A 14,503-nucleotide genomic window follows, 5' to 3' on the forward strand; every position below is an offset into this window, starting at 1 on the left:
AGGGGGTCGCAGAGTTGAACACAACTAAGCAACTGAACTGAACTGATAAATTCTAACTAGCCAGTTCTATGGGCTTCCCAGGTGTTGCAGGTGGTAAAGAATCCACCTGCCAATGCAGGAGACCTAAGAGATGTGGGTCTGATCCCTGGGTCGGGAAGATCCCCTGGAGGATGGCATGGCAACCCACTCTAGTATTCTTGCCTAGAGAATTCCATGGACAGGAGAGACTGGCGGGCTATGGTCCATGGGGTTGCAAAGAGTTGGACACGACTGAATGACTTAGCACTCATGCACAGCCAGTTCTATAGGCAATAGTTTAGAATAACACTTTTTTAGATGAGGAGAATTCATTTCTCTGAAGACTTAGGTGTTAATACTGTAGTGTTTATAGATTGGCAGAGAAAGCAAGGGAGAGCGTGGGAAGGAAGTGGTGAGGGCAAGGTGCCCAGAGTCCCTCTGAGAAGTAAACAGTGGTCAGCACCGGTCTGGGGAAATTTCTCTCTCAGGCCATGTGAACAGAGCTGCACGCTAGAGTGATTCCCCAATACCCCTTCCAAAAATGCCCTGGGGGCCTCCACTGGGACCAGTCCTGACCTTGACTGACCAGATGGTTCGCATCACATAGCCAGGAAGATTCAATCTCTCTCCCCCTTTCTCTCTCTCTCCTTTTGAAATGAAATTTCAACTTTTCAAGAGGAATCCAGCTTTTCAAGCAGGAAAACTGTGAACAGAGCTTGGTGCAAATCCCAAATCTCATCCATATATAAACTTTCAAGTTTTTTCTTCTGTTAATGCAGGCAAATCAGATTTCCAGAGCAATAGTGCATCCATCTGCTTGCATTTCCTGACCCAGCAGGGCTACTCACAGTTCAACTGTTCCAGGGAGGGACCTTTTCATACACTTTCTTTAATCCCCAGGCTTCCCTGGTAGCCCAGCACAGAAAGAATCTGCCTGCAGTGCAGGAAATGCAGGAGATGCAGGTTCAGTCCCTGGGTTGGGAAGATTCCCCTGGGGAAGGAAATGGCAACCCACTCTGCGTTCTTGCCTGGAGAAATCCATGGACAGAGGAGCCTGGGTGGCTACAGTCCATGGGGTTGCAAAGAGTCAGACATGGCTGAAGCAACTGAGAAGAGCAGAGCAAAATCAAGAAAAACTATTCTCCAGCTACACCCAAGTTTTACATTCTATACTTTGGGGAAATCTGAGAACATAGACCAGTGAGGAAGATGAAGAAAAAGGAAACAGTGGCGCAAGCCATCCAGGGACCAGTCTCCAACAAGGGCTTTAGGGTGTGCAGATGTCCTGCAGGCACCTGAAAGCTGCTTTAAACCAGCCTGTGCTAGAGCCAGTAAAGGTGTGAGATGCAAAAACACCACACCAGCATCTTCACACTGCTTCCACCTTACAGATGACTGAGCACACAGCTGCCCACAGAGTGTGCTCTGAGGGACTTGGGAGGGATTATTGTTCCTGTGTTCTTCCTGCAGAACAGCCTTCCCCACAAGGCCAGAAATGTCACCATCCATCATTCACTCCCTTTCCTCAAGCACTGCCCTCTTTCTAGTTTTTTGTTCATTTGGCTGTACCGAATCTTAATGGTGGCATGCGAACTCTTAGCCGCAGCACGTGGGATCAAGTTCCCTGACCAGGGATGGAACCTGGACCCCCTGCATTTGGAGTGCAGAGTCTTAGCCCTTGAACCATCAGGGAAGTCCCTCCATCTAGTTTTTATTCAAATTATAAATATGCCACACTCACTCCCTGGTACTTTTCTATGCATAAGTCTACTAAGTGGAACCAAGAAGCAGGACAAGCCAGCGAGGATGGAGACCAGGTAGGAAGGGGAGATGGTATCTCAACTGCACAAAACCTTTTCCTACATCAAAGATTTTCTGGGTCCAACCCCATCCTTTTTACATGCACTTCACTCCCACTGCAAGGAAAATTCTGAGCCTGTGGGTATGTTTTCATGAATTATTAAACCATCTTTCCAAGACGGTCTAGATTGGAAAACACTGTGGCAAAGGAAAGACACCAAGTGAGCAAAACAATGTAAAACATCTCACATGGCACATATCACTTATTAGATGTTCAATAAATAAATGTTTCCTTCCTTCCTTTCCTAGAGTTGCAGTATCTCTAGTGTATTAATTTTTCTGCATGTGGTTACATTCCTCAGAAGTGTAGGTTTCATGTCTGGAATGATGGGAAATACCAAGTAAAGTTCATAAAACATCGATCTTAGGGAGGAAATGACAGCCATGGGTATCAAGGGGTCTCATACCTGTTGGCTAGATCCAGCTTATAGTTTCATAAGAGGTGGCAATTAAAGAAAGTCCAGAGGGTTGAGATGTTTACTGACCAGAAGAGCATGACTGTATGTTCAGACCTGAATCACAAAGGCTCCAAGGAGACAAGGCAGCACCTCCACCCCAGGAAAATTGGGTGTGTTTTAAGCAGCCGAGGACCACACGGATTGCATTTCCAATGTGTGTTGTTAGATGTGCCTCTCAAAATGAAATTCCATGTTCCACGTTGGGGGGCAGGGCCAAAAAAAAAAAAAGACAGAATAATCAAATAAGTTCAGAAGGTCCTGAATTTAACTGATCTTTATTTCAAGGTTTCTGAGGCCCTTTACTGTTTTAGGACTCAAGGTTGATTTTCTAACGGAAGGGTTTCTTGGAAAAATCTCAAGGACCAGTGTGTCCTTTATGATCCACACATGCATCACCATGAACATCAGGCTACCATGGTCCTAGCTGCAGGTCTGCCATTGTCTGGCTGTGCAGGGACACCACAAGCCACTTCACCTCCTTGGATCTCATCTTCCTTGTCCTGCTGAGCTAAGGAGTCAATCTAAGGTGTTCATATCTTTAGGATTCGGTGTCTATCCCAGAGTTAGGGTTGACCAGAAACCTTGAATTTCTCAGGGTAAAAAGCACAACTTCAGAACAACAGACCCCTCAGAGGGCTACCTGGTGCTTTATCCCTTGACCAGACCTTAGTCCTGAACTCACTATTCATCATCACTGCACAGCTCTGGTCCCTGGCAGTGATACACACTGACCTGAGTGCCTGCGGCAAGCTCACCCAGCCCCAGATTCTGCCCGGTCTGGTTCTACCTCTGTGACTCACTCATCTCCATCTGTGACACTCGAGTGTTCCCCAAAGTCATCCCACTGTGCCTGGGACCACGTGTCCTGTGTTTGGAGCTCACCAGACCTCACCGGCAGCTCCACCCATTCTGTCCTCGGCAATTTTCTTTTGGATGCTGATTTTCTTATTTCCAAATCATTTGATTTGTTTCTTATATCTTCCTCTTTTTTCCTACCGACACTGGCCAGCAGTTTTGCTTTTTTCTTTCTTCCCCAAATGGCCACTTCCCTCCTCCTCCTCCTCTCACTGCTCTCTGTGGCTTCCCTGTAGCTTTCAGGGCAAAAGTTGCCATTGCCCTTCCATGTTAGGACGCTGAAATCCAACCCTCCCTTCCATGGTGACACAGGATCGAGTTAGCCATTCACTGGGGTGACCATAGAATTTATCCTTCAAACAGATACTTTTTGAATGAAGGAGGGAGCTGTGAACAATTATGCCCAAACAATAGTATACCGGGACAGTTGCTGGTGGGGTTCTATGGTCACCCCATTGTGTGCAGACATATGATTTGCTCTATGGCTGACATTTTATATAGTTTTCTTTTACGAGTTGCATTTATGTCCTAATCTTGCAGATTGGCAGCACTATACCTTGAATATAGTGCTTGAGTTACGTGCATTGCATGTGTCTGACCATCCCCAACATCAGCCAAATTCCTCCTCTAAATGATGAGCTCCCTAATTTGGTGGTTAAAACTGCTCTCCTGTTCATGGTCGTGGTCACGGGTAACAGCAGCATCTGCATCCTTGCTGGTGCCCCCACCTGCTTCCCAGCTCTTTTAGGTACCTCCTTTATTCACCCTGTCCCAGCTTTCTAGCTTGATCTAGTTACCTACAGCAGTATTCACTGGGATAATTCCAACGTCAAGAACTTCTTGCAGGTTAGGAAGAGAGACTCAGATGCAGACAGCAGACTTGTGGACACAGCTGGGGAAGGAGAGGGTGGGATGAACTGAGACAGTGGCATTGAAACATGTACACTAGCACGTGTGAAATGGATAGCTAGTGGGAAGTTGTTGTATAACACAGGGAGCTCAGCTTGGTGTTCTGTGATGACCTAGAGGGGTGGGGTAGAGGAGTAGGAGGGAGGGTCAAGAGGGAAGGGATTTATGTATACATATAGCTGATTCATGTTGTACAGCAGAAACTAACAGACATTATAAAGCAATTATCCTACAATTAAAAATAAAAGAAAAATCATTTTTAAAAAGGCAAGAACCTCTGGGTCCTCACCTCCCACCAGACCCTTACTAGCCTGCTTCTGTTGTTAGGTTTGTGCTCCTCTTCCTTGGCAGCTAGATGCTTTTCGGTGAGTGCCCAAGCTGATTTCACTAGCCTCTGTGTGTTGTTGGGCTGGTAAGAGACAGAACTCCAACTCAAGCTAGTTTAGTTCCAAAGGGGAATTCATAGACTCAAGAATCTAAGAGAAATTTTGATGATGAGATGCAGCTGAGCCTGAGAATAAACTGAAACAAGAGATCTGAGTGGCCCCCCAGACTGTCTGCATCTCTTGTCCTACTTAGGTCATCAGTTTGAGTCTCTCTGCTTGACGACCAGCATCACCCCATGCCAGGAAATGTGATTTCTGTGCTCCTAGGTTTTACACTTTAGTGGTGTGTGTGTGTGCAGCCAAAGCCACATTTCCATCAGCTCCAAGGTGTGAACTTGGGGCTTGACCACTAGAAGCCCTGGAGGTCACACTCGGCCAGGGACAGGGAGTGGGCACAGCAGGTATCCTGCCTGGAGTAGTGATGACATCACTGCTCAGACACAGGGCGAGATCTTGCAACAGCTTGGTTCTTGAGACAGAGAACAGGTTCACTGGTAGTGTACGTACACAGGTGGTTTCTGGTGCATTCTCAGATTCTTCTGTCCGTTTTTGTTGAGGCCTGGGTGTGGAAGTATTCATTTTACTTAACTGATATGCTTGGTGAACATCTGACACACCTCAGTGCTTTTGACACTAAGATGATTAACTGCATGGCTTTGGGTCTCCAGTCCCAAAACTCAGACAGGAACCAGCTTGGATCTGACTCTCCAGCCCTAAAGAGGATCAGCCAGAGCCGGAGCGAGAAGGGCAGGGGCTGTTTCCAGGAGATCGGAGTGGCTGGCGGGCAGTCCCACAGAGTCCTCGACCCGAGTCTCCTGGACCCCGCAGGGCCCATCCACCATCTTCCATGTTTCTTCTCCTGAGCCCTGGGGGACATGCTTTCTCTTGCTGAAGGTGGAACACTCTGTCAGTAAAACTCGCCCTGATTTCCTTTTGTGCTGTTGTTTTCTTTGTGATTATCAGCTGCTGCTGAGGTTATGTTATTTTAGGAAGGTCCTTGGGAGTGGTCATTACATAACTGCCCCAGCTGCCGCCCAACAAGTCAGAAATTGTTAGGGATGCTCACCTCCACCCAGTGGTTCTAGTACAACAAACAGCTTCTCATCTCCACCCCCGCGTCCCTCTCCCCAGTTCCTCCCTCCGGGTCCCACGCTGGGGTAGTCACATGCCTGCTGACTTTCAGCTGAGTTTCATCACATGGGAGATTGATTCATCTGAGTTGAACTCCCAAGTTTCCTTCACCTTTGACACCTTTCTTTTGTGTACCTTGAACTTCTTTTCAGATAAATTATGATGATGCCTTTGGTCAAGTTGAGTCTCCTTCTTTGACTTTCTCTTGGGATCTTTTCTGAGGACCTTGTTTGTCCATGTGCCCTAGATCCACAGATCCACACACCCCCACCATGACCACCTCCATCATCTCCACTTGACCACTTTTCCCTCTGGGTTTCCCTCTCCCTCTTTCCCTTCATGGATCTAAATCATGAGAGCCCATCCTTGCCTGCCTGGAGATTATCTGCTCCTGCTTGTCCTTCATTCTTCTCATGCTTTCCCCAGCTACTTCTTCAGCATCCCTTCAATTTCCTCCGGATCCACTGATCCACCCCTGTTCCTGTGCAAAACTTGTCTTGCAAGCCTTGTCCTCTGTCTTCCAAGGAGCACTCTCCTGCCTGCCTCCCAGCAGATGCCACCAGCCCTCTGTTTCATTTCCCCTCTCACTCTGGGCCCATCTCCACTGTGGCCTACATATGAGTCGTTTATATAAATGCAACTTCCCTCCACCCAGAGATTACCACAGCCTTTTTTTTTTTTTTAACTCAAATCATAGATATAGGTACTATGCTTGAAACACCATTCTCAACAGCACCATTGAATTCAGAGAGTTTCCTCTTTTCTCTTGTGTTTTTGAAATAACAAGAGTATCCTTTGGGGGGGGTGTGAAAATAATACATGGCGGCAATAGAAAATTGGCAATTGAAACAACTTTTTGTTATACAATGTATCATTTCTGTTGTTTGAAAGATAGTTTTTTTTAAAGGAATAGTTGTAATTATATTATACATACAACTATGGATCCTCCCATTTTCACTTAATATGAAGACTTTCCAGATATTCATTGAGTGTTTTGTGTGTGAAGGATTGTTTCAGGTCCTGGGGATACAATGCTGCTCACCCTCTTTGAACGTGTGGTCTAATGTCAGAGGTAACAGGGCAGTTATGATCCTGTATAGATAGCACAAAATCTTGTCCTGGAGGGGGTGGTCAGGGAAGGTCTTCTCCCCACCCCCCACCTCATGAAGTGAGATCCCAGCTAAGACAGAAAGAATTATCAGGGGTTACCTGGGAAGACTCTTCTAGGTACAGGGAATAACATGTATGCAGCAAGGAGGAGAAGGGCACAAGAGAAGTGTAAATGCTGATTCTAGAGAGGCAATAACAGATGGTATGAGCCAGGTTATTGAATGTGTATTTTATCTCAAGAGAGCCAGACACTTCCTTTTGAGTCTAATTAGATTTTCCCATAAGACAGCTGTAATTGCAGTAATGAAGCAGGGATCAACTCTTTTGTCTAATTATTAACTCTTCATAATACACCTTTTCTTGATAATGGAGATTCACAAGTAGAGGTACCATCACTTACTTAATCCTTTCCCTGCTGTTCCTGATATTTCATAGTTATAAATAATGTTGCAGTCAACACATTTCTCCTGGTCTCTCCTCTGCATTAACAGAAACCCTTTGCAGATGCTAACTCAATAGCCTCTTCTACATAATTCACCCTAAGTTCTTTTTGTTCCAACTCTACTCACGTTTCATGCTTCCAATCCAAGCCCTTAACTAGCCTACATACTTGGTAGGAACTACGGGGCTTGCCAGGCTTCCCAGCTGGAGCTAGTGGTAAAGAACCTGCCTGCCAGTCCAAGAGAGGTAAGAGACCCAGGCTTAACCCCTGGGTCAGGACGATCCCCTAGAGCAGGGCCTAGCAACCCATTCCAGTATTCTTGCCTGGAGAATCCCATGGACAGAGGAGCCTGGAGGGCTACATTCCATAGGGTGGCAAAGAGTTGGACACGACTGAAGTGACTTAGCATGCACACAAGGGGCTTCCCAGCTGGCACAGTTGGTAAAGAATCCACCTGCCAATGCAGGAGACAGAAGAGACAAGGGTTTGATTCCTGGGTTGGGAAGATCCCCTGGAGAAGGAAATGACAATCCACTCCAGTATTCTTGCCTGGAAAATTCAGTGGACAAAGGAACTTGATGGGCTATAGTCCATGGGGTCGCAAAGAGTCGAAAGAGTGGACAGGTTCTCCTGTGTTTCTGAAAGGAGCTGGGAGTCCTAGTGTGAGAGCCCATAGTGGTGTATGGACAGCACACACACACAAACTGAAAATGGACTGAAATCTCACATCAGCCGTTTTCACACACTTCCTCTTTTTCATTGTACCTTTTTTTAGCTTTCCCAGCTTACTTCTTAATTACCATCAGTGAGTGCAGAAGAGGAAGGAAGCAACTATCACCCTTCTTGAGTTACTGGATTATTTTAGATTCAATGTGATGGATCCACAATTGAAGCTTTGAACCAAAAGTTCTATTAAGTTTCACAGCAGTGCCATAACACACATAAGAGTTTCTACAACTATTCAGATAATGTCCCTTCTTTTTCATGTTGTTTTCTGCTGATTGCAGTTCTTGTTACTGTGTCATCTTTCCTAACAACTTAGCTTCCTCTCAAATTAAATTTTATTCATTAAAGGAACACCGTTTTCATGGTTCGTACTTTCTTGCTAATTAGACTGTATATAACCGCGGTATTAAAAACCACACCAAAGTTTATAGAGCTCACAAACCTTACACTAATAAACAATTTCATCCTTTGCAAATTTTTTGTGTGTGTATTTTTAAATCTCTTCTAAATCCTATTAAAATTCCACAAGCTTCTTTGTGCAGAAGGGGATTGCCAGAAAGAAGAGTTTTTCATTCACTTATTCATTCATTTACTTCTTTTTAAAAAGTGTTCATTGAAGAACCCATCATGAGCGAGGTTTGTGATACACTCTACTGTCCCAGGACATGGAAGATGTCAAGTATGACCCAGGTCCCAGCTCCAACCTCAAACTTTGATCAAGAGTTAAGAAGATACAATATTCTGAATATCTCAATTAAAAAAGACCTCTTTGTGCAGCGTGCAAAGACGACTCTATCACAACCGCACTCCTAACATAATGCCTAGAGCAGATCATGTTTTAACACTCCCTTCCTCTATATGACAAAATTATTTTCAGTCATAATTATGAAATGAAATAATGTGTAGTTATGACCAGAATAGAAGCACAATGAAAATGTTCTTTCATTAAATTTCATAATATATACATGGCTGTATAATAGCCATGCCCATAAAAAAATTAAGAATGAAATAAGTATTACAGTTCAAAAAAAATGTCACTCCTGCAGGTCATCACAGAGCACCAGGCTGAGCTCCCTGGGGCTGGATGGAGGGTGGGAAGGAGGCAATATATGTATATTTATAGCTAATCCACGTTGTTGAACCAAGGAAATCAACACATTATAAAGAAATAATCCTACAATTAAAAATAAAAATTTATTTTTAAAAAAAGGAATGATTAATATTTTTAATTGCATTAATTTATTTTTTAAAGAGATAGAATTTCTACTTTTCACTGTTGCAGTAGACAATAATAAATTATAGTTTCTGCTTTCCAGTCATAACTCCTGCAAATCTGTCAATAACAGACTTAGCTTTGATTGATCTTCTTCATGAATATGTGCAATACATTCTATGCTATGGTCAGATTTTCCATTTTTCTTCTTATAGTTGAATTTGAGAACAATGCTTATTAATTGTAATTGCAAAATGCTCCTTCCACATGAGACAATAGATATACAAACAGTTAGGAAAAGAATACAGTTTAGCAGATATTTCCATGAATCCCATTTCACAATAAACTCCAGAAATAGCAACACTGCCAGTATTTTTGTTCTTGGGAATTGATCCCAGTGGCTTTCAAAAGTCTTCATACTAAGAAAAACTTCCATTGTCTTCCAAGTATCTTCTCCAGAAGACACTATACATTGCCTCCATATTTGCTAAAATCTTTCGAAGTTTTTCTTCCTCTCCAAAAATCAGAGAGTAAACCTTGACATTACCTGCTCTGTTCCTTTAGAACAAGTGTTGAGTTCTTGGGGAAAATGACTGGGATATTTACACATTACACTTTGGGTTTCTTGTGGCAATGTAGGCCAGCATCTTTTGTCATTGCTATGTATTCTTCTTCAATATTTAATTCTATTTTCTATGTCAACATTACTTGTTCATTTTTTGTTGTTGCAGAGTTAAAGGCCATTTTCATAAAATCTAAGCAGATCTTCCTAACTTCAAAGTCAGGATTAATTTTTCAAAATAATCTGTGGCATGGACAGCTTCATACTGACCCCATCTTCTTTGGGAAAGGCTTTTTATTTGATATCTACAGTCTGCACCATTTTTCACTGATGGGGTGAGACTTCTAAGAATTTATTAAAATTTCCCATAATTCCAAAAATATCCCACCTGAAGAAACACAACCAAGAGAGTAAACTTGGCAAAGTTGTGAGAATGATTTCTTACAACTGTGCTGGACACCACTGTGCACACTGATCAGAGCAATAGAGGGGACATTGCCCTGACCATGGCAGAGGTTTATGCTCAGTCCATCCATGTCCAATTATTCCAAGATCTCTTTGATGCATCCAGCAGCAATCTGGGCCCCAGAATGGTAGCTTAAACTTATATAATGCTATATGTCAATTCAGTTCAGTTCTGTTCAGTCACTCAGTCATGTCTGACTCTTTATGACCGCATGGACTGCAGCACTGCAGGCCTCCCTGTCCGTCACCAACTCCTGGAGTTTACTCAGATTCATGTCCTTTGAGTTGGTGAGGCCATCCAACCATCTCATCCTCTGTCGTCCCCTTCTCCTCCTGCCCTCAATCTTTCCCAGCATCAGGGTCTTTTCCAATGAGTCAGTCCTTCTCATCAGGTGGCCAAAGTATTGGAGTTTCAGCTTCAGCATCATGTCCTTCCAATGAATATTCAGGCCTGATTTCCTTTAGGATGGACTGGTTGGATCTCCTTGCAGTCCAAGGGACTCTCAAGAGTCTTCTCCAATACCAGAGTTCAAAAGCATCAATTCTTTGATGCTCAGCTTTCTTTACAGTCCAACTCTCATATCCATACATGACTACTGAAAAAACCATAGCTTTGACTAGACAGACCTTGGTTGGCAAAAGAATGTCTCTGCTTTTTAATAAGCTGTCTAGGTTGGTCATAATTTTTCTTCCAAGGAACAAGCATCTTTCGATTTCATGGCTGCAGTCACCATCTGCGGTGATTTTGGAGCCCCCCAAAATAAAGTCTGTCACTGGTTTCACTGTTTCCCCATGTATTTGCCATGAAGTGATGGGACCAGATGCCATGATCATAGCTTTCTGAATGTTGAGTTTTAAGCCAACTTTTTCACTCTCCTCTTTCACTTTCATCAAGAGGCTCTTTAGTTCTTTTTTTGTTTTCTGCCATAAGGGTGGTGTCGTTTGCATATCTGAGATTATTGATATTTCTCCCAGCAATCTTGATTCCAGCTTGTGCTTCATCCAGTCCAGCATTTCTCATGATGTACTCTGTATATAAGTTAAATAAGCAGGGTGACAATATACAGCCTTGACATAATAGGTCAATTACATCTCAATAAAATCGGAAGAAAATAGTTTTAATAAACCACCTATGTTCTCTGTAATCTTGGTATTTAGTAGACATTTATGAAATCATAATATTATCAAATATCAACTGCCTGTTTTATTTTATTTTTTCGTTTCCCTTAAACAGAAGTGAAAAGTGAAAGTGAAAGGTGCTCAGTCGTGTCCAACTCTTTGCTACCCCATGGACTGTAGCTCACCAATTTCTTGGTCCATTTTTTGTTTTACAACAAACAGTAATTAAAAGAGAAAAAGTAAATTTTAATTATAACAATCAGTAATTACAAGAGAAAAAATAATTTTAAAAGATTTTTTCAAATTTAAAATATTTCATGTGTGAACCAAATTTTACACCTACCAGACAAAAATATTTTACCTCATAGCTCACATTCTATTTTACTATTTCAAATTTTAAACACAAATAGGAACTCCAAGTGGTCACTCAGAGTGATAGAATTGAAGTGACTCAGATCTATTTCTTCTTCTCTAAAACTATTCTCTAAAAGTCATTGTTTATTTTGAATTGGTTTAAACGTGGATATACCTAAGACCACAGAGGCTGCAGACACCAACTGTGACTGAGTAATGTCAACAATTATGTCATGTTGGAAACTTACTCTTGAAACTATATAGGTAACTGAGTTCTCTGTGGGGATAGCTTTGCAATTAGCTCCATAAGTTAGCACCATATGTTTATTATATAAAGTAATGACTGTGCTACTATGAGGTATGTAGAGCAGTCAATTCATAGAGACAGAAAGTAGAAGGGTTGTCACCAGGGGCTGGGGGAGGGGAACAGGAAGTTAGTGTTTAATGGGGATGGAGTTTCAATTTTGCAAAAATTGAAAAAGGGTTCTGTGTATGGAAGGTAGTGATGGCTGCACAACAACATGAATGCACGTAATGACACTAACTCTACTCTTCAAAACGGTTAAAATGGGAAATTGCCTATTATGTAGTAAATTTTACCACAAGTTTTAAAAATAACTAATTTTTTAAAAAACAAAAAAAGATAAGTAATTAAAATATGATAATTTTTAGCTTACATATATTATAGAAAGCAGCAATCACCACAGCAATTGTTTAGAATTTAGACCAACAAAAGATTTTTTTTAGGAAGGATCATTTTATCACGCAGGGTATAGTAGTAGTCAAAGCACAACTGCTTGTATTGATTCCATCATGGTTTGTGAGGTCTTTGTAGACAATGCCCCGCCATCCCCTGCATGCTGGAGGAGACCTCCCACTATCCCATCTGAAACTGAGCAAGACACTGTGGGGCTTCTAGGAACAGAAGCCTTTCTGTCCCCCATTTCTTGTTTGTAGGGAATAAGCATCAGCCTCCATGACCTTCCCTGAGTCCCAAAGTGAAAGGGAAAGGCGCTGAGTCATGTCCGACTCTTTGTAACCCCATGGAATTCTCCAGGCCAGAATACTGGAGTGGGTAGCCTATCCAAGGGATCTTCCTGACCCAGGAATCAAACCAGGGTCTCCTGTATAGCAGGCAGATTCTTTACCAACTGAGCTATCAGGGAAGCCCCAGAGGGCATATTCAATGGTTGCTAATCAAAGAAGGGAAAGGATGTGGAGAAAGACAGGAGCTGTCAAAAAACAATAGTGCAGATTTGTGGCAGGTCCTGGTTCCACCTGAAGGGATACACATAATAGCATCTTTGATTTCTTCTAGAGAACTAAATGGAGAAGGCGATGGCACCCCACTCCAGTACTCTTGCCAGGACGGAGGAGCCTGGTGGGCTGCAGTCCATGGGGTTGCAAAGAGTCAGACACGACTGAGCGACTTCACTTTCACATTCATGCGTTGGAGAAGGAAATGGCAACCCACTCCAGTGTTCTTGCCTGGAGAATCCCAGGGACGGGGGAGCCTGGTGGGCTGCTGTCTATGGGGTCACACAGAGTCGGACACGACTGAAGTGACTTAGCAGCAGCAGCAGCAGAGAACTAAAGCTGCCACCAAATGGAAGATATTAGCATTCTTCATTCCAAAGAGAAGATCATGGTTTGATAGCCCCAAGAACCAGAGAAGCTTGTCAAGAGACCACTTGAGGCCCGATTAAAGGAATGTAGGCCCTGCACACACACTAATCTTATCAGCAAACCCACCCTTGAATAGTTGCTGTAAATCCTCCACCAGATCCTCCTGGGTTGAGATACACAGTTTTTGGAGGGCTCAAGCCCACTGTGTGCCCCTTCGCCTTGCAAAGCAATAAAGCTATTCTACTTCACCTGAACTCTGTCTCTGAGCTTTAATTCAGCACCAGTGCATAGAGGCCTAGTTTTCAGTATCACATCCTTGGTCTATTCTTTCAAAGGTAATATCCTGGGATGCACATGTCAGGATAAGAAGAGATGGTCAAGTGGTGGGTTTTCTCAGTCCCAGCCCTCACTTATGGATTTGAGTGAAGTGCTAAACTGAGGTAAATGGAACCTGATTAATCAGAAACTGCCTAAAGGTACCTAGAGACTGAACCCAGCAGTGCAGAAAGGCCTACACTCACAGGCAAACCTTGACCAGCAAGACAGGACACCTGTGTCTTTTCCTGAAGCTGTAGCCAATTCAGTAATACACTGATTTGCTTCTCATCATTTTCTGTCTCACTCCCTCTTCCCTCACTCTACTGGCCTGGAATTATACCACCCCCTGACCTCTTAGGAGAGGAGAAGGGCTGGAGGTTGAATCACTCATCAATGGTCAATGATTCAGTAAATGCATCTGTGAAACAAGACCTCCATTATAACACAAAAGGGCTTCCCTTAATACTGGCAGTCCAGTATTAAGACTCTACACTTCCAATGCAGAGGGCTACATTTGATGCCTGGTCAGAGAACTAAATGCAGTAGGAAATGACAACCCACTCCAGTATTCTTGCCTGGAGAATCCCATGGACAGAGGAGCCTGGCTGGCTACAGTCAGTAGGGTCGCAAAAGAGTCAGACATAACTGAAGTGACTTAGCACACACGCAGAGAACTAAGACCCCACGTGCTGCACAGTGCAGCCAAAAAAGAAAAAAGAAAGAAAACCTCAAAGGAGGGGCTCAGAGAGCTTCCAAGTTTCCAGCCAGACCCTTCCCCTTGCCACCATGCAATGTCCCAAACTCCACAAGGACAGAAGGACCTCCACAAAGGTCCCTTTGTTTGGGACCTCACCCTAAGGATTGCTTCATCTGACTGGTTATTTCTTCAGTATGCCTTGTAATAAACAGGTGATCTAGTAAGGAAATGGAGAAGGCAATGGCACCCTACTC

General features: G+C 43.3%; 1 non-coding gene across 1 annotated transcript; it reads right to left on the bottom strand.

Annotated features, from left to right (window-relative positions):
• Nucleotides 1-1,638: 1,638 nt before the first annotated feature.
• TRNAW-CCA (transfer RNA tryptophan (anticodon CCA)) lies at nt 1,639-1,711 on the bottom strand. The gene has a single exon. It is a non-coding gene; the product is annotated as a tRNA-Trp (tRNA).
• Between the last annotated feature and the right edge of the window lie 12,792 nt (nt 1,712-14,503).

Source organism: Bos mutus, chromosome 13 (genome assembly GCF_027580195.1).
Source record: "Bos mutus isolate GX-2022 chromosome 13, NWIPB_WYAK_1.1, whole genome shotgun sequence".
Lineage (NCBI taxonomy): Eukaryota > Metazoa > Chordata > Mammalia > Artiodactyla > Bovidae > Bos > Bos mutus.